This window comes from Lissotriton helveticus, chromosome 1_2, assembly GCF_964261635.1.
Source record: "Lissotriton helveticus chromosome 1_2, aLisHel1.1, whole genome shotgun sequence".
NCBI classification, from domain to species: Eukaryota; Metazoa; Chordata; class Amphibia; order Caudata; family Salamandridae; genus Lissotriton; species Lissotriton helveticus.
In genome coordinates this window covers 319,227,856-319,248,073 of record NC_136058.1, presented here as the reverse complement: position 1 = coordinate 319,248,073, position 20,218 = coordinate 319,227,856, and the positions used below count along the sequence as shown (strand labels likewise).

The window sequence follows — 20,218 nt, the reverse complement described above, 5'->3', positions numbered from 1 at the left end:
AATCAGGTGGGGCAATGGACCCACACGTTCTGGTCGGCTGGACCCAGAGGGCGATATGCCTCTTGGGCAACGCTAACTGCGCTATTTCAACTGAGCGCAGTAAGTCCCTCCTCATGAGGATGGACTCCAACCTCACCGAACTTGCAGCGGCAGAACCGGGGCCCCTAGCAGATGGCAATTTATTCGGTGAGCGTTTTGTGAAGGATGTGGCAAAATACGTGGGTACCTTCATGACTCTCGATAAAGCCCAGTCAGGCATAAAGCGAGCCCTTCAGGCTTGTGTTTTTAACAGGGCCGGACGACGCCGGGGACGCTCGTTTGGCCGCCAGTCTTTCCAAGGCCCCCAGATAGGCGTCTTTGGCCGTGGTAGAGGCGATTGGGATTCCACCCGAGGGGGAACATTCTACCCTACCAGGAAGTGCTTTAATAAGCGGTGGTTCAACAGAGGAGCCTACCATGGTGGCTTCCAAGCCACAGAATCATCAGGTGAGTGCTCCAGATATTTTCCCACTCCCTCTGGGGGGTCGTATTCGTTACTTCTTTCAAAATTGGGTTCAATTGTCTCAAGATGCTTGGAGTTTAGAAACTGTTCAGGTTTTTCATCTGGATTTCTTTCAGGTCCCCGTTCAGGACAGGTGTCCGAGGCAGCTGTCTTTTTCCCAGACAGAGTGCGTTTTCATAGATTCAGAAATAGAAGAATTGCTGCAGAAACATGCGATAGCGCGCTGCGACGAGGGCCCTCGTGGTCTCTGCAGCAATAGTTTTCTGGTTCAGAAGAAAAGTGGCGGTTACAGATTGGTACTCAACTTGAAGGATTTCAATGGTTACATGGTTTACAAACATTTCAAGATGAAAGGTATCCATCTTTTGGCAGATCTTCTGAAGCAGGGGGACTGGTTGGTCCACCTGGATCTGAAGGACGCCTATCTATCTGTGCCGATATTTCCTCCACATCGGAGGTTCTTGCAGTTCCAGTGGAGAGACCAGTGGTACGAACATTTGGTCCTTCCTTTCGGTCTTTCGTCAGCTCCATGGTGTTTCATCAAGGTGTTGAAGCCTATGGTATCCTACCTCAAGGAGCAGGAGATTCGCATGATAGTACATTTAGACGATATACTGGTCATGGCGCAAACGCAGGAAATGGCGAGGCAGCACCTGTGCATGACCATTGCTATGCTGCAAAATCTCGGATTCGTGGTCAACGAGACCAAATCCGTTCTCTGCCCGACCCAGACGGTAGATTTTCTGGGTTTTGTGATAGATTCTCACGCGGCTCAGTTGAGTCTTCCCAGGTCCAAATTGCACGACATACAGAAGGAATTACGCGCCCTGTTGTCCAGACAGACTGTCTCACTGAGAGGTATTGCCAGGATAATGGGCCTCCTGGTGTCATCCATTCAGGCGATCTTCCCGGGCCCTCTACATTATCGGGCCCTTCAGAGATTGAAGATCCAGCATCTGCAGAAGGGTCTCTCGTACACGGATCTGGTTCCCCTGTCCTCAGAGGTCCGTCAGGAGCTTCAGTGGTGGCTAGGCCACGAAGAGGCATGGAAAGGTCGGGCCATTTTCGTCTCCATTCCAGAGGCAGTCATCGAGTCTGACGCCAGAAATTGGGGCTGGGGAGCGCGTTGTGGAAATATTTCCATGGGAGGACGGTCGTCCCTACAGGAGTTAGATCTCCATAAAAACTGCTTAGAGATTCTCACCGTCTCATTTGCGATCAAGACTCTGTCGCCCAAGAACGTGTGATGTTGTATCCTCGTGAGGATGGACAATGTCTCGGCAGTGCACTATATCAACAAACTGGGAGGTACAAGATCCTCCATGTTAGTAGAGATAGCGAAGGACTTCTGGCACTATTGCCTAAGCCATCAGATCTTGGTCATAGCCGAGTATATTCCAGGTCAGTCGAATGTGATGGCGGACTGGCATTCACGTCACCTCAGGGATTACAGCGATTGGCAGCTCCAACCGTGGGTTTGTAGTATTGATGTAGGCTGGACAACAGGTTAGTTTGTAGATCAGGTTTATTCAGCTTAGGAGAAGCACAGCGACAGGGAGCAGACAAAGCTATCAACTGCCAGAAGGCAACATTCTACTACAAAGCCATAGAACATACAGGCAGAGAGATTCTAACTACAGGTGCCAGGGAGGCACAATACAGAGAATACTACATTATCCTCCTTTCTGTAAAACAAAAGAAGAAGAATTCAAACCTGGAGGAGGTGGGGAAAAGAGAAAGGAAAAGAAGAGAAGAAAAAAAAGAAAAGAAAAGAAAAGAAAAGGATGGAAAGTAAGGGGAAAAGGAAAATACAACTGGCAGATAAGGAGAAAGACAGAAGCAAAAGGTTATCTGAACCTGGCAGGAGTCCTACACACTCTTAGACTCCTGCGAGGTCCAGGTACAGAAACATCAACAACATTTCTGCCATTTTCATTAATAGCAACAGAACTGAAACGTTTGTCATTTGAAACAGAGCTGGGATTGGGCTGAGAAACACCAGTGAAAGCATCATCACCACTAACTTTAACAACTTTACAGACGTTCCACCAATCCTTATTGTTCACACGTACAGCATTTCCACAGATCTTATCAACTACAAGTGGCTGAGAGAATTTGCTCCTACCCTTAGTGACATGAACAGGATTTTTGATCCGAACAACATCACCAGCACAAATGTCATGGGCAGCAGATCTCTTCCGTTCATCAAAATAGGTTTTCTGTTTCTTTTGAGCTTCAGAAACATTGTCTCTGACAAAATCATCAATACCATCCATAACATTCATTTTTACCCACTTTGACATCCAACCCGGACAAATTTTGGTAGAAGGTTTCCTACCCCTGAGGAGTTCAAAGGGGGAAACCCCAGTAGAAGAATGAGCAGTAGTACGATAAAACCATAGCATGGAACGCACAGCATTCTCAACCACACACTTGCTGGCAATGGCCCACTGGACACAGTTGTTGAGAACGCGGTTCATCCTCTCAACGAGGCCATTGGCCTGGGGGTGGTAAAGAGAACTTTTCTTATGTGTCACACCTCCTTGTTTAAGGAAAGACTCAAATTCACAACTGACAAACTGGGCACCATTGTCAGTCATGACAACTGAAGGAAACCCCTCTCTCAGGAAGACATCTTTCAAAAAGGAAATTACACTGGCAGATGAGGCTTCACTGATAAAGCGAATTTCAGGCCATTTGGAGTAGTAATCAATTGCAACAATGGCAAAGCGGGAACATGGAGGTAAGAGGTAAAAAGGCCCAACCAGGTCAACCCCAATCTTTTCCCACGCCCTTTCCGGAAGTTGAACGGGCTCCATAGGGGGGGACCTAACCTTATGACTTTTGTCTGAATGGCGACGAGGATGGTTACAGGTGATTTGGGGGTCTTGCCAGATCGACCTTTTTGCTTCCAGGTTGAATCGGCAGATGTCTCTGTTCTTCATTTGGAGACCGGATCCATTGACTCTGGCGACGGATGCTTTGACGCAGGACTGGTACCAGTCCCTGAATTATGCGTTTCCCCCATTCATATTGATTCCTCGAGTGTACTCACGGATAGTGCGTCAGAGGGCGGAGGTGATCTTAGTGACCCCCCTCTGGAAATCGCAGCCCTGGTTTCCGAGTCTCCTGGAAGTGAGTTGCGATCTTCCCAGGAAGATCCCGGAGTTACCGATGATACTCCAGGGCCCTCATGGAGAGATGCACCCGATGGTAGAGTCGGGCATCTGTCTCTGATGGCCTGGAGACTTTCCGGAAACGTTGGCAAATGCCAGAATTTTCAGAGCAGGCTTCAGCCTTTATCGACCAAGCCTGGGCCCCTTCCACCAGGAAGAGATACACTTCAGCCTGGAAAGGCTGGGTTTGTTGGTGCGTGGAACAACACATGGATCGCGTGGGGGCAGGATTACCCTGCATTGTGAACTTCCTTTCCATGAAAGCTTCGGAGGGTTTGGCATATCGTTCAGTTACCAATTTCCGTTCCGCAATTTCGGCGGGTCACTCCTAAATTGAGGGTAAGCCTGTGGGTATGCATCCGCTTGTTTGCAAACTTCTGAAAGGGATCAGGGTAGCGAATCCACCCAAACCCAAATATACTTCTTTATGGGATGTCTCTCTAGTTCTTTCTCTGTTCAATAGTTGGCCTCAAAATGATTTGTTATCCAGGAAACAACTTTCAGCCTAGTTAGCTATGCTGCAATGTCTGGCAGCATGTCGACGGTCATCGGACGTCAAAGCCTTGGACGTTACAGGTAGAGTGTTTACTCCAGAGGGAGTCTCTTTTAATATTACTGCCAGGACTAAGACAATGTCTAGAAGTGTTGACTATCATGCTTTTCCAAGGATTGCAAAACTTTGTGTGGTGCAATGTCTACGAAGAGTGCACAAGGTCTTTTCGACCTACAGATGCTTTGCAGTTATTTATTGCTTTGCAGAAACCATTCAAACCTGTTACTGCGGCTACTATAGCCAGATGGTTGAAATACGTTATGCAGGAGGCGGGTAGTAATACCCAGGTGTTTGGGGCCCACTCGGTACGTGGCGCCATGGCCTCTAAGAGTTTTATGTTAGGATGTACTGTTCAGGACATTATGCATTCAGCTGATTGGTCCTCAGAATCTATTTTCAAACTGTTTTATTATAAACAGGTGGGTGATATTTCCTCTGTAGTGTTTCAAGAGCGTTAAACTAGCATAATACGAAGCCTCCGGTCCTGTAATAGAATAAAAAATTAGCGAGCTATCGCGCCAAGAATTTTCAATTCTATTAAGGACACGGAGGTGAGGATTATCCCAATCGGTTTATTACATGTATTGTAATATTTGCCCACCCATGTTTATAGTCTGTATTTGCCGATGTTACGGGCATTCTTTTCATTCTTCTAGGTTCTGAGAAGAAGATGGACTGAATATGTTTCCAGTAAAAGGAATTCTTTCCAGTTGGTTGTTCTTCCACGTTGGAGGATGTTATATTGGACTTTAGTTATTTAAGGACTTTTGTTCGAAGCAAAGAAAGAGGACGATATCCGGTATCCCTGGCTCTTATGGGCTATTGCAGGAAGTGATGTGATGTTTGCATCATGGAAAATGTAGTTTTTGTTTGATATACAAATAATTTCGTTGGCTGCTGTGTGTAGCATTAAAATGAAAGAGAAGCATAATCCTCGCCTCCGTGACCTTAATAGAATTGAAAAATGTTGGCGCGATAGCTAGCTCATTTTTTATTCTCCCCTCCCTAGTGGAGAAATCATCTTGACACATTGTTACAAACAGCATATCAGGTGTTCCTCCGATAGTGAGCAGACACTCATTGTAACTAAAGATAATTAAATATAAACTGGTAGCAAAGCTCGACACGGTCACCTTGCTGCACTGGCAGGACGTGTGGTTTGGTATAAATTAGATGTTTGCTTGTGATCAGAGTGCTTTGGAGTTCGTTTTCAATCCCTGGACCATAAATAAATTGAATGCAGAATGTTGGATGTCACAGCTGCTCCCGTATACAGAAAACAGTGATTGAATTTTTTAAAGTAAGTAAAAACTTCAATAACAGGTGGAATCGCTACTGGTTGTAAGAAACCAGGATAACAACAGAGGAAAAGTTAGAGCGATCGAAATAAAAGAGTAAAAAGCAAAATCAATGTAAACAAAAAAATCCTCAAAATGCTCCATTTCAAATCTGCTGAATAATAGAAAAAAACGTCTTCCGCCCGAACAGGGACTTGTACCCTGGACCCTCAGATTAAAAATCTGATGCTCTACTGACTGAGCTAGCCAGGCTTTTGAGATGCATGTGGGCCACTGGTCTCCTCGATGATGTACACTGTGTTCATATACGCACATTATCTCAAGATCACTCCCAGCTTTGAGCCAAGTCAGATCTCAACATCTCACATTGCAAACTCCAGTCCCCTGAAGCCAGCGCCTAGAGTCTCACTTTAAGAGATCCTGGCCCCCTGCCATTCTGAGACTACACAGAGGCATGGGCATCTGCAGGGGGGGCAAGGAGGGGCGCTCCCCCCCATCTTTGGTCCGGTGCGGCTTGTACTGGTGCAGCCATCCTAAATGTTGTTTATGTTTGGGCTGGCACTTTATAACGACATTAAGTGTCCTTTGGATTACACAACCGGGGCACTTGATTGCCAGGCTACTCCTTGTGATACCCCCGGAGCTCAGGGTGGCACTTCACTGGTATTCTATGCAACTGAACAGATTTATGGAGACTTCCTCCAGGCATATAATGGCACGTGTGCGCTAGTAGTCTAAATTTGAAGGCTATAGTGCCAATATTGGCCACACTCACAAGCTCTCCCGCAGCAACATACATGTCACATAAATAAGCAGACAAGACAACCTTTTGGTGGGAAAATTGCTGCAGGTTTATTAGCATACAAAATATGTCAACATGGTGGGTTATCTTACAGACGACCCAAAGGCAAGCTGCCCCTCCCGGCCTACCACCTGATGGGCCAACTTGCATTGTGGCCGTAGCCAATCGGTGCTAAGCGGTTGTGGTGAGGGGATAGCCCCTCCCACCTCTAGTGAACCATCGGTCCACCCTATTACTCCTGCCCCCCCCTTCGAGGGGTGGAGCGTTCAAGTGACCCCCGGTTATATAGGTTTCCAACCACCCGTAGGACAGACGGGGCACCGTCGCACCCCAGGGTCCACCCCACAGACTTCCTGGGGATATTAGGCCTCAGCACCCTTTGTGCTCCTGAAGAGGATACCCCTGAGTACCTTTCCGCCTCTGGTTCGCCCTGTAACTTCGCCATGGCCCTGGGTGTGGCGACCGTCGCAGCCAGGGCCCCCCACCAAGGCCGGTGCTCCTACTTACATCCCGCTCCCCTGGATCCAGGAGGAACAAGTCCATGCCTACTCTGGACAAATGTACCCCATTGTCGTCGAAACACCCTGTGGATTTAGCATGAAGCAACCCGTGTCTTATGAAGCCAAATCCCATTTGTTCGGTGAATTTGGGCATTGTGCTGTTCACTCTCCTGTGCGTAGCCTCCATTGCTTGCCCAGATCGGGCTCCTGCCACAGGAGCCGAGGAGTGATCTTGGACCACCATAGTTCACATGTCCCTAACTGGTTGCTTAATTTGCAAAATGTGGCCTTCATCTTTGAAGCAATGTCCTTTTGCCCAGGGTCCTCAGGTCGTTCCCCCCCAGGTGTATAAGTAACACGTTGGGGGGATGGGTGACTCCCCCTAGTTCCTGCTGTTGTGTGCCCAACAACCCATTCCATCGCATGCCCAGGTATCCCAGCCAAGTTATCTCGGTGTTGGAAAAGCCATGCCTCCACTTCCTGCTTTCCGCCCACTGTGCCAACCTGCAGACGCCAGAGTGGCCAATCACCCAGTCCTTTGTTCCTGGCAAATAAAGAAATGTGATGTTGCAAAATGTTTATTGACAACTCAACACGCCAAAATGCAAAAAGTCAAATACATTACACAACACACTGCTGCCAGTAACCGAAACCGGATGCTGCAAGCAAATTAACTTTCAAGGGTCGTGGCCATACAAAATTGCAAACTGAAAATTTACTTCACAACACACTTTGCCCAGTCGCCAGGACCCGGCTGCTGAACAGATCTTAAAGTTCGTGGGCTCATGACCGTATGTATCTCTTGAAACAGAGGGATTCCCAACGTCTCACCTGTTTGATACCCTCTGCTGGCAACCCTTCCTTAAACGCTGTAGTTGCTGCCTGTAGGAAGGTGAAATCTGACTATATGGTTACCCCCACTCTTTTTCGCTTGGTGTTTTGCTGGTTTTCGACTTAGTTGGCCTGCCATCCTGCTATTCAGGGCCTCAGTCTATCTGCTTTCTCTATAAAATGGATTCCGAGTACTTTAGGTACATACCAGATTGGATACTGGTTTACCCTTGTGAGTCCCTGTATATGATACCTTAGGTACCCAGGGCATAGGTACCCCTGAGGCCTACCAGGGGCTGAAGCATGCATAATGCCATCCCTGGATAGCCTTCCAAAATGGCACCACAGGTCTGCACTTGCAGCCTGGGTAAGGTGGTGTAAGCACCCCTTACTTAGATAGAGTACCTATATCTACCATTACATATAGACACATATTAACCTATAAGTCACTCCTATGGCAGGCCTCGACAATCATGAAGGCAGAGTGCTAGGTTTTGTGTGAGAGGGTGCCCTAGCTGAGCTGAGCCCCTCTGAAGCTTTCGGAACCATCTCCTTATAGCTGTACTATCATATAGCCATACCATATACTCATAAGTGTATTATAATCCTCACGGTTAATGCTAACTTTGGTTTGGCTTTATCAAAACATGTCGTGGTTGGTGTCAAACACTTTTTAATACTACCCCGCCACCCCCGCCCCAGTGCCAGTTCTGGCGGCGGGGGTAGCTTTCAACCCTTCTAGAGGGAAAAGACATGTACACACTGGTACACCCGGTTAAAGTTAAACAGAGCCCCAGCATCACAAAATGAATGCTGCTGCCACAGACACGAGTCTGCCCTCCTGATGCTAGATGAAACTACGGCAGGGGAGGCCTGGACAATAGGTTTCCTGTCCAGGGAGGTGCCAGCACCTCCCCAGACAGGCTTTAGTGTATTGTGGCAGGGTGGGTTGCATTCAGTGAATGCCTTTCAGACACTGCCTGGGGCACACAAGGTACTCCATGCATTTCCCAGTTCAAACCAGTTGCTGGGGCACTCTGCCCCAGCTCTGGTGTGAAACTGGACAAAGGGGAAGTGGTGTAACCAACCCCTCCCGAGGTCCTCCCATAGGTGGGACCCTAGAGTTAGTCCAACCCCTAAACTTACTATAAGAATAGGAACCCAGTCCCTAGGACTTTAGATTACCCTGGATGAATCTCTGCAACATATAGCTTGGACCTTCGACATTCCATATCGACTGAAAGACAGAAGAAATCTCCCTTGTGGTCAAGGAGTGACCACCCTGTTCAAACAGGCACCAACAGCATCTTTGCCGGTCTGCATTTTCGAGGCTCCCGCCAGATCCCGAAGAATCTGCAACACAGGACATGGACTTCCAGACATCTCTGAAGCTGACCCGAGATCCCAGCAAACCTGAGACCTGTAGCTGACATGAGAGACGTGAGACCGGAACTCCTGGACATCCTGCACTTTGCTACTGCACTTTCTTCCCGAGGTATCCCGAAGTTGTGCATTGGGGTATTTGAAGCCCCTACCCCGAGCACCTTTTGCACTGAAGCTCAGAGGCCTCCACTCCACGAGTGTTCCCTGGGTCCGCTTTGTGCATTTCAGCTTGAGGCGCCTTCATGCTTCCTAGTCCGTTGGCTAGTGAGCCCCCAGGAAGCCAATCCTTGATTTCCTGAGCTTTCCTGGTTGCTCCAGGCGTGCTCTGATTCCCCTTCAAAGGAAGAGTCCCGCAGACCTTGCTGGTGTGAACCAAAGCCAATCTTTTCATCTTGCATGGGTTGTTGTTGCCAAGGCTTTCTGGGTCTAATCTGGATTCTGACACTGCAGCACTCAACATCCTTCATGGGACAGCTTGAATCCAGCTCCTGGTCATTGTCGACACCTCCTGTTCCTCGTGGCTGAAGAGTCAAGCTTCACCATTCTCACCTGAAATCACCCGACATCGGCTGGCATCTTCTTCCCGCCATCCTGGTCACTGGCTAGTGACCTAGACTCTGTCCTCTCTGCTTTCAGGTTCTTCACATCTCCGATCCACCCTTAGATCCACCCAGACACTTTTCCTCTAGTCGCCTGCAGCATTTCTTCGCAGCTCTCCATTGAAATCAACAACGAAACCTGACAATAAAAGACACCTATACACCCGGCTTCCCTGGGTGAGGTAACACGAGTACTCTGGTGCTCCTGCGGGTCTTGACTCTCAAAGTGTCCTAATCGAAAAGGGTTCCATCGTAGTTCACCTTCAAGTGCCCTTATTCTATAAAATTGTAACTTGTTCATTCTCCATAGAAAGTCAATGGTGATCCGCGACTGTTTAGACACTGAGCGTGTCCCCTGTGGGCCTCCTGCATCCCTACCTTGGGTGGTTCCTGGTTGCCCCAGCGGTTCTACAGGCCCTAGGCCTGCTTTCTATCCCTCACGTAGTTCTTATACCACTATTTTAGTATATGGTTTGTGAGGCCCCTAGGGCAAAACGTATACTGTGCAACTTATTGTATGCTAATTAAATTCCTTGTATTGTACTTTTACCTCTGACCTCATAAAGAGTCCAGAGGGGTTGTGTTTAGATTAAATACATATAATATTTGATATATACCTTGAGTGGTGTGCTTTATTTGATCTTTCAAGAGATTATAACTGGTAAAACAACTTCCTTAACTCGTCTTTAAGTCTTAGCCTGAAGGCTGCTCTCCACAGATACCACTATGATAGCTTTCTATAAGGTTGACTTTACAACCTACCATCAATAAGGGTAGTTTGGACTGGTGCAAGGTGCCCACTAGAATAGTGCACATCATATATCAGGCCAACCTCTCACACTGCCCCTCTGCGGAAAGAGTGGCTGCAGAAATGCTTGCTAGGGTCCTTGTTGCCAGACAGTGCCAGGCACGCGTGCATAATGTGTTCCACCTGGTACTTTGTAAGGGGCGTGCTGTCTGCGTGGAGAAAAAGGTAACCGACTGGTGCCGGGCGCAGGGCCAGATAGGCAGCGACCAGACTGAATGGGCAATACCTGCCATCCCCCAGGCTGTGCAGCCAAAACACCCTTCCCTCCCCAGACTGATCCGTCTTCGACCTTCTTAGCGTTATTTTGAGGGAAACGCCTGAGAGCACAGCATCTTGTATTTCCAATGCCACCCCAGACCTGTCAATCTTGGCTCTGGCCACCAACTCGTTAATTCTAAGTGCCCCGAAGAAAGCCAGGCTGAACATGGCTGCAAACACTGCTGCCTCAAAAGCTGAGTGAGTAGCCTTGTGCATTCAATCTAGCATCCCCTGCAGTGTCTCAAAGTCTATGGGCGACCTGTTGTCCGATGCCTTTGGTTCGCTCCTGGCCCACCCTTTTAATGCCGTTCTGATCACAAAGGATTTGGTTGGATCTGACTGGCCCCTTAGTCTAGTGTGGTGGCTGATTGCTACAAGATGGCCTGAGATCCAAGAATGACTCTTCCCGTTGTCTTTCGCCCACAATATGAATGACTGTACTCTGATTTCTAAAGAGGACCCACCTTCTTCCCAGTCTCCCACCACTGAACAAAATTTTTGAACGCAGGACCTATATCTTTTGTTTGTCCTTGGCGCTAAGGATAGTTCACCCAGCCCCCTCATTCGATTTACCACTTCAACAGGAACCACAGGTTGGCCGGGAAAGGGGTCCCCTCCTCTCTCGCTCTGGGCCACGCCTCCCGGAACCGGCGCCATTGAAAACGAGTTAGAGCATAAGCTGCTGTGTTTGCTGACTGGGAGTTAAAGGCCTGAACTACCTCCCGATCATCAGACCACAAGAGGACCCTCTTAGCCGCCAACAATGCCGGCCACAAGTGGAATGCCACCACAATCGGGAACAACTCTAACACTGTGATCTTGGCCGTGATCTTTTTCTTGTTCCAGGCATTGGGCCATTTCTCCGCACACCATTCCCTGTCTAAAATGGCCTGAATCCTTCCCTGCCTGATGCATCTGTGTATAGGGCTAAGTCCGGGCTGCCTGCCCTGGGAGCCCTCCAAATTACTGAGCCATTAAAATTGGTCAGGAACTCAGCCCACATGGCCAGGTCTTGCCTCATGCCTTTGCTTAATTTCACCATGTGGTGCTTGTTTGTGACCTTGGCAGTGGCCCTGGCTAACCTTCTGGCAAACCCTCTACCCGCTGGGATGACCCTGGCTGCAAAGTTCAATTTCCCCAGTAGGCTTTGGATGCTTTCCAAGGTGGCCCTGTCCTATCCAGCGACGGACTGCATGTGTTGTGCTAGGTTACAAACCTTGTCTGCCGGCAATCTGGACTCCCCTGCGATGGTATCAAGCTCAATCCCCAGGAAAGTTAAGACCTGCACCGGACCCACCGTTTTATCTCGCGGGAGGGGGACCCCCAAATGACAGGCTAATTGCTCAAAATCCACAAGGGCCTGCTTATAGTCCTGCGTGCCGTCACTCCCTATGAACGAGAAGTCATCTAGGTAATGGGTCACCCCTTCCACCCCGTAGGTGTCATGGAGGGCCCATGACAGGAAGCAACTGAACGCCTCAAAATATGCACACGGTACAGCGCAACTCACGGGCATGCATTTGTCATAAAAGTACCTGCCCTCCAGCTTGAAACCCAGCAGGTGATGGCTGCTCGGGTGGACTGGTAGCAAGCGAAAAGCAGATTCGATGTCCGCCTTGGCTAACCAGTCCCCTCTACCAGCCCTCCTGACTAGGTCCAATGCCACGTCCAGAGTACAATAAGACACGGAGCAGGTGCCCTCCTCCAGCCCATGATTAACTGATGCCTCTTCTGGGTATGAGAGGTGGTGAATCAATCTAAGTGCCCCCAGTCCTTCTTAGGCACCATCCCAAGGGGCGAGACCACAAAGTTATCCAGCTGGGGTTGCAGGAATGGACCCGCCACCCTGCCCAAGGACCTCTCCTTCTCTACCTTGGCCCGGACTACCTCTTGTTGGTCTCTCACTGATCTACGGTTATCGGCCTCTCTGTTGCCCAAGGGGCCCACGTAGGAGATCTTAAAGCCTTCGCTAAATCCAAACCGCAGCATGCGGCTCTCTGGTTCGTTGGGATACCACCTGAGAGAGGCGCTATGTTGGCCAGGTTGACAGGGGAAAGGCCAATGGTGGTATGCCCGGGTGTTGGTGTACTAGCTGTGGTGAAAAGGCTCCCTGATCATTCTGAGTCGCTCACAGGGACAAGATGGTGCGCAGGCGCAGGTGAAGGGTGAGGGGGGGAGCTAGATAAACTGGTGATCTTGCAGTGTCAACTTTGTTGCCCGCCTTTGCCGGCTGGCTGTCTGTCCTGCTTAGAGTGGCAGGAAACTGCTGGGTGGGGCGCGCCACATGTGTTACATGCATGCTGGAACTTGCACCTCTTACCCCAGGAGCAGGACCCATTGTTAAAAAGTTGGCATGTACCTGGAGGGGACCTCTTGAAACCCACCCTTTGTCCCCCCCTGCGTGCCCCGCAAAATGCCTGTTTGCCCGTTGTGCCGGCCTGAAAGGACCCCCTGGGTAGAGCTCGTCCTGCCTGTGTATTTACCTGGGGGCATGCGCTCTGCTGTGCCCGGGCACCCATATGGTCCATCCAAAGCTGGACCTCTTTTTGGTCCCAACCCATCTCCGGGCACTGGGACATCTTCCTCCTGAACTTCCTATCATAATTCAATCAGCCATTTCCCCCCCACTTCATAGCCTCGTTGTGTATTGTCCTAGAGTACTGTACTAACCCAGGACACTCGTCTGGAAATTTCTCCATCGTTACAGAAGCTAGGATGGAAAAGGCCTCAAGCCAGTTTGCTATGTTCTTCTCTGGCCAAGGCTGGTATTTTACTTTTTTATCATCCTCCTTCGCCCCTATCTTCCTGGCGTCCAAGCCCTCTTGGCCCAACATGAGCAGGGTAAAATGTCTATGAAATCCCACCTCCAAATTCCTTCTTTGGCTGCCTGGGGCACCTGCCCGGCCAGTGAGCATCGCCCAGACAGCAGTGGGGCATTGCTGACTTGTTGGACCTTGGCTGGAGTGGGAGAGGGTGCGATAGAAGACATAACAGATGCAGCCCCCGTACTTCTGTTCACAGGGGGGGGTAACCTTGCTGGATGATTGGGGGAGGAGCGAGTGATTTGCCCCCCAGAGGTAGGGGTTGCGGGTATCCCCCCAGCCACATTGGCCACCAACTGCCTCACTGGCTCACCCCCACTTGCTGACCAAACACTTGCCGCTGCTACAGTGGCCCCATCCCTTACCCTTGTGCTGTTGCACGAATGTCCGGGGCTGTGGCCAACGGTCCCTGCTTGTAACCGTGACATAAAACTGTTCGTAATGTCCGTGAGTTTAGCAAGATCATCTCTAGTGGCGTAGTTACCTTGGGCAGCAGTACTGTCCGTAGGGGTGGGCGGCCTCTGGGGCGGGGGAGCAACCAACGGTATAGTGACCTCTTTGGGGGTCTGAACTGTTCTGATTCTAGGTGGCCGAAGCGGCTCTGCCGGGAAAACCCTGATCCTTGACTTGCGGACCCGCTTAGGTCTAGATGGGCCCGCATCTGCGCTGGGCTGCTGTCCTGAAGGGGGGAATCGCCCACGATCCCAGAGTCCTCCTGCTCGGGAGCGTTCATAATACTGCCAGCCCACGCCAGGCTTTTATCCTTGGCCATCTCGAGAAAATGTGCCCATTGCGCTTCTTGTGAAGTGCCCGACATCGAGTCCTCCACCTGGGACGTCTCTGGGAAAAGGAGGGGGGGGAGCACTGGCTTTCCATGCTGACCTCTGCCATCACACGGACCACCGATCTGAGGAGAAAATTATTTGGATCAGTAAAAAGGATACACTGAGTTGCCTAGGGAGGACCTCTAAGTCCCCTTTCGCTGCAGGAGCGCCGTGACCCCACCTTACCCCTATACTTACTTATCGTGTGGTAGCGTAAGTGGACCTGGGGCACAACATGCACAAGAATCGTGCTGTTTGTCCTCTGCATGCGAGGATGGTAGAGGGGCTAGGATGAAAAAGGCAAACATTAGCTGTAATCGTGGCATGAGGTTCATGAACCATCCGTGCTTGCCCTCATTATGCTCCTGGTACCCCACCTGTGGGCCAGTTGTTATTTCACTGGCTCCTCCCCCGCCTGCCGACCCTTGAACCATACCTGCCCCTAATCCCTGCTGGTCATAACTTTATTTGCAGGACCGCCTGCGTTCTTGCCTCAATATCGATTGACTCTTTGTTTGCAAATATAAACAAAAGTTAGAATTTTTCTCCGGGCCGAGCCCTGTGTTGCTGACTTATTGAACACTGCTGCGCTGCCGTCAATGGCCCCCGGTCCCAGAACCTGCTGCATGCACGTGCTTCGCCAAATCCTTCGTGGCGTGAAACGAGCTTGCCGGACCCAGACCCTGAAAGCAAACAAAAGTTAGCCATGCCCATGCTCAGTATTTCCTTCCCTATTATCTTTTAATCAAGATAACCCTGATAATGCTATGCATCGGCCAGCAGATGTTAGTAGAGGCCCAGGAAAAGGCATTGAGTTTAATAAAGCTTTAGAAAATTACAGAATGTCGTGACGCTATATGGGTTGGTTGCAACATGGAGTATTTGCATTACAGTTCTCAATATGTACGCATAAGTCTCTGTTGCATAATTGGGAAGGCTGCTGTAGGATGCTAGTCTCAGTGGAAAACTATACTTTTGTAAACTGGATAGCAGTAGCACTGTTATTACTGGCAAAATTCTGTCTAAATTAACATCTAGCATCATCCCCCGACATCCTAATACATGCAAATTCCTTCCCAATTGTTTAAACAACATTTTACATTTGTTAACACAAAGATTGGGCGACGATTAAATTGCCCTCTGTGTGCCGATGCCATAACTAGTAAAAGTTGGGTGGGGAGTATAAACATTCAAACTCCCCCGGTGGGCCCATGACTACCATGTAACACAGGACAATGGTAACGTGCTGGCGAAGGGGGGGGGGGGCTGCAGACATACGCGGGGGAGCCTGGACCCAGTTCCAGTGTTCCCCCCGAGTGCAAGGGAGATGCGGGAGGGGCCAGACCCAAAATTGACACCTCCCACGACTGGCCTCCCACATGGCCCACGCGGGCCTACTAGCGTAGCGAGATACGCCACCACGGGGTCAAAATGGAGGTAGCCAGCACAAATTATAGATTGACCCCCGAGGGCCATGGTCGGATACAGTGTCTCATGGTGCGAAAGGCCACCATGCGGGCGAAGGCGGTGGCCCACACTGGCGCCCTGTTGACCACTGTGCTGCCGTCCGCCCCCATCTGGCACGCATAAATAATTTTCATGCCCCGATAACGATCTCCAACCATGTCATGGCGGCGCACAAGGCAGGCTTTAAATCCTCTGCTCCGCTCCCCAAGACCCTCATGCGCCCCCCGCACACATAACCCGCGACGGAAGGGGAGGGTGTAGGATGACGCCATCTTCCACACCTCGCCCCCTCGGGCCTCGACATCCTTGGCCCTCAAGCCTCCATGCTCGCCTCCCGCATATAAACCGCGGCAGAAGGGGGGGTGCAGGATGCACGCCATCTTCAACACCATGCCCCCTGGGTCTCGACATCCTTGGCACTCAGGCTGTTGTGTGGCATTTAGAGCTCTGAGTGAATTTTCCCGATTCACGCCCTTATATAGGCACAATTCACATTGCCCTTATATAGGCATAGAAATCAATCCCTTATTTAGGCATAGACCATGCGACGCAAATACAGGCATGGCTACTTCCACCCGTACCAAACGTCACAACGATTTCTTGGAAAATCAGCTAAAGCAGTCAGGGAACTTCCCCTTGCTTGAATATTGATTTGTCCAAGAACTCATGTACTTTGCAAAGAACAACTATTCCCTAGGGGTTCTTTCCTGGCGTTCATATGCCCGACTTTACGTCAAACTATGGCATTCCTAAACACCTTCAAGGTATAAATATAGCTTCACTTGCTATGGCACTATGGTGGTTCGGAGTTGTTCGACTATCTACTTGCCGGACGCAGCTCGCCACAGCAAGTGCCGAAGGAAGCCGACCCTCCAGCTGACACACTGATCAAGAGGCTGCCCTTCTCTCGCCGAGACTCCAGCTCCAGTGTTTCCAAGCTCCCCTTGCGGGGTGTTGGGAAATCGAGTCACGAGACTGAGATACCAGACCTCCTTCATTCTAACTAAGGTATGGAGCTGATTAGAACCTAGAGCAACCTTTGGTAGATTATTGGCAAAAACAACTAAACTTACGCTACACAATACTTACTTCTTCCCGCGTACTAGACTTAAGTTAGGTACATTGGGGTAGGCGTATTTAGAAGCACCAGTTGAGTATTTTTAGCATTTGTTATTTATGTATGTATTTTTATGTGGCTTAGAAACCATACAATGCTTTTACAGTATTATTTTATAATACTATATTCGCTGTACGCATTATACTTTGCAGTCTGCTTAACGATTGTAGCAGTTCACTTCTCTTGTATAAGAAAGAAGACTATTCAATAAACCTTTTATTGAAAACGCCCGTCTCTCTACAAACTCTGTTGAAACGAAAGCGTGTACCCCCACACATAAACCGAGGAGGAAGGGGGGGTGCAGGATGACGCCAACTTCCACACCTTGCCCCCCGGGCCTCAACATCCTTGGCCCTCAGGTCACCATGCGTGCCCCCCCACACAAAGCCTGCGAGGAAGGGGGGTACCAGAAGCACGCCATCTTCTCCACCTCGCCTCCCAGGTCTAACCATCCTTGGCCCTCCGGTCACCAACCCGATAAGACGTGGTACGCGGGCCTAGTTCACCAGAGCCCACGAGGCAGGGAAACCCTTCCGCCATACCCGGAACACCGGAACACTGACTGAGGGCCCCATCCCTCTAGTGCAGCGCCTACCGCCCAGAAACTCGGGGCCCTATGTGGGTGCAGCCTAGGCGACACTCTCCCAGGGTCCAATCACAAAACCTGTTGGGGGAGGATGTTTAACATAATCCGCAGGATGCATAGCCGCGGTCACCCTGTGGCACCACCCGCCTTATTAAATCGCAAAGATGGCCTGGTCTAAGATCACACATTCCGCCATCTTGGGTGGCGGGGGTGGGGGAAATAGGTCATCCTTCCAAACAAGGCAACGCAGGTTCACCCCCACCTCCAAACGGTGATACTCTTGTCCCAAGAGAAACAAGGCCAATACATCGTAGCTACCCCAATGCGCGGCACAAAGGGCGCTGAAATGCCATTAGGGGAAACGGAGGGCCCGATTATCTCCCCTGCAATTGAGGCCCAACGAACCTATAAACCCTGTGCGATCCCTGGTCCTGGTGCAAACTGCCCAATTGGATCTACCCCCTATCCGTGTGTCCTCTCTGACCTCAACCCCGACCGTAGAGGTGGAGCCTCCTAGTCCTTGCCACCGGTAACTACCGTGCAGGACATGTGGACCCCCAAAGCCAGTCGTGTCCCCTGAAATACCCAGACAGGGCACGAAGGCGGGTGTGACCGAATCGCCAGTCACAGACCATGATTCTATCACATCCCACCTTCATACCCTGGACTCAGACGGTGGCCCCGTTCCACAATTCTGGCATCCACGCCAGAACCGGACAGCGTTTGCATTTGTTTCCTCGTCCAATCATCTAAACGGGCCAGAACTGTGCTCAATTTCTCTGCCTAGTTTCTAAACATACGATCCTTTGAGGGGACACTTTCAACGGACCTTTGTACCCTAACTATTAATCAACCAAGAATCCATGCTGGAACCAAGACAGCGATTCCTCGATCCTGCTAGGTCTTCCCTGATTACCGCGCCCTATCTCCCAACGGGCCAAACGGGGGTCGTTTTCTGTGCCTAGTATCCATACACACGACCTCTCGAGTGGACACCTTGTGGAAAAGTAAATTTTGCCATGTTCTGTGTCCCTACGTGTCATCCATCATATGTTATGTGCGCATGATTAATATGCATATGTATTCACCATGTTCGATTAAAGACGCAATTATAGCTGTGTCCATCTCTAGTATGCCAGCTTCCAGTTCTCGTGAATACTACGAATATCAGGCCTATTAAAAGTTACGTTGCCACGTTTCTCAGTGTGCACGTTATTCCATTATAAAGTCCCCGTTTCTAGGCCTCAAAAGGGCCCGGACACCAGATTCAGCTCCTGTCTCCTGAGCCTCGCTGAGGAGCGATGCAGCCCCCACCTGTATCCCTGACCCTTCACTCACTTCCTGCCTCGCAGTGCCTGGCTCAGCCTGGCTCTGCCTCTGAGTCTGCCAAGAGTATGTTATGATTCTAGTTATCAGTCCAGCCCTCCTTCTCTGCATTCCTAAGCTACTGAATTGCATCAATAGTTTCCGTCATTGTCTAGCCTTTACGTCTCCATGTTAGAGAAATACTGTATTAATGATCATTTAATATTCTTCATCACGCACTACATGTAGAATAATGCATGCTCCAGTCTTAGAATAAAGTTAGCCTTTCCCCTCCTGACTTCTAGTTTATATCAACATGTTCTCTAAACATCAGATACTAGATACTGCTTAGGTACATGTCGCCCCGACTCTCCAGACTTCAGTCTCTGCTCCTAGCACAGAGTTCGTAGCCCCCAGCTTCTCCTAGTAATACGTCATTGCCAGTTTGCGCGCACCATCAGGTTAGAGGTCCCGGCTCCTTAGGTAGCCCCCTCCATGTTTCCGCCCCATTCATGACATATTCTGTTACGTTTGCATCACATGTCTATGAATACGCCCTGTTACACCTACTTTCACCCATATCTTTCGCGACTGCTACGCGTCACACCCTTTGCTCCACCCACTGCTCCGCCTATCATATGTACTGTAATGTAACTGTTTTACTATATATGCTGGTGTATTGTTATTAAATGCTAGCGCGCTCATCCCAGATCCAGCCCCGGCAGCTGCCGGGCCCTGCCATTCTATTCCTATGCAGGTTGTCCTGTTCCTGTCCTTTATGCTGTAATAAACCTGCAAACTCCTACTACCTCGAATCTTGACTCTTATTTATTGAGCTATCTGTTATTCATTTATCCATTCAAAAATAGAGGTATTATTTATTTATTTACCACATAATGGCGCCCGAACAGGGACTTGCCCTTTCCCAACGCGCCGGTGAAGCCACGCCGGCCCCCTGACCCTCTGCAGCCGTGACGGAACCATACCGTGCACGTGCAGATATTTCTGCTTCAAGTATCCCTCAGGCCCACGGAGGAGACGGAGGTGGCGGTCCAGCATCCAGACGAGGCGGTGGAGGAACGCGGCGAGTCCCGACCAGAGCCCAAGCCGAGAGTCCAAGGTCCGAGGTATCCGGAGGCCCACCTGTAATGAAGTCCGAAGTTCGTCCGTCTGGCGTCGAAGCAGTCCAGTCCAGTCCGAGGCCTTCCGTTCTTGCTGCCCGGTGAGTACCGTTGCTGGGGTAGTATCTAGACAGGGTCAATCTAAATTGTCTCTGGTCCGATGGGTCTGGGTACGCAGATCTGAAACGAAGTGTTCACCTAGGTGGATACGGGTCTTGATGCGTCCCTTTATGGGACCGGTATGTTCCGTGCTGTTCCAGCAGCGC

The 20,218-nt window shown here is 50.0% G+C and overlaps 1 pseudogene; it reads left to right on the top strand.

Annotated features, from left to right (window-relative positions):
• The first annotated feature begins 456 nt into the window (after window positions 1–456).
• On the top strand, window positions 457–1,749 carry LOC144803573 (uncharacterized; annotated as a pseudogene).
• Window positions 1,750–20,218: the final 18,469 nt, after the last annotated feature.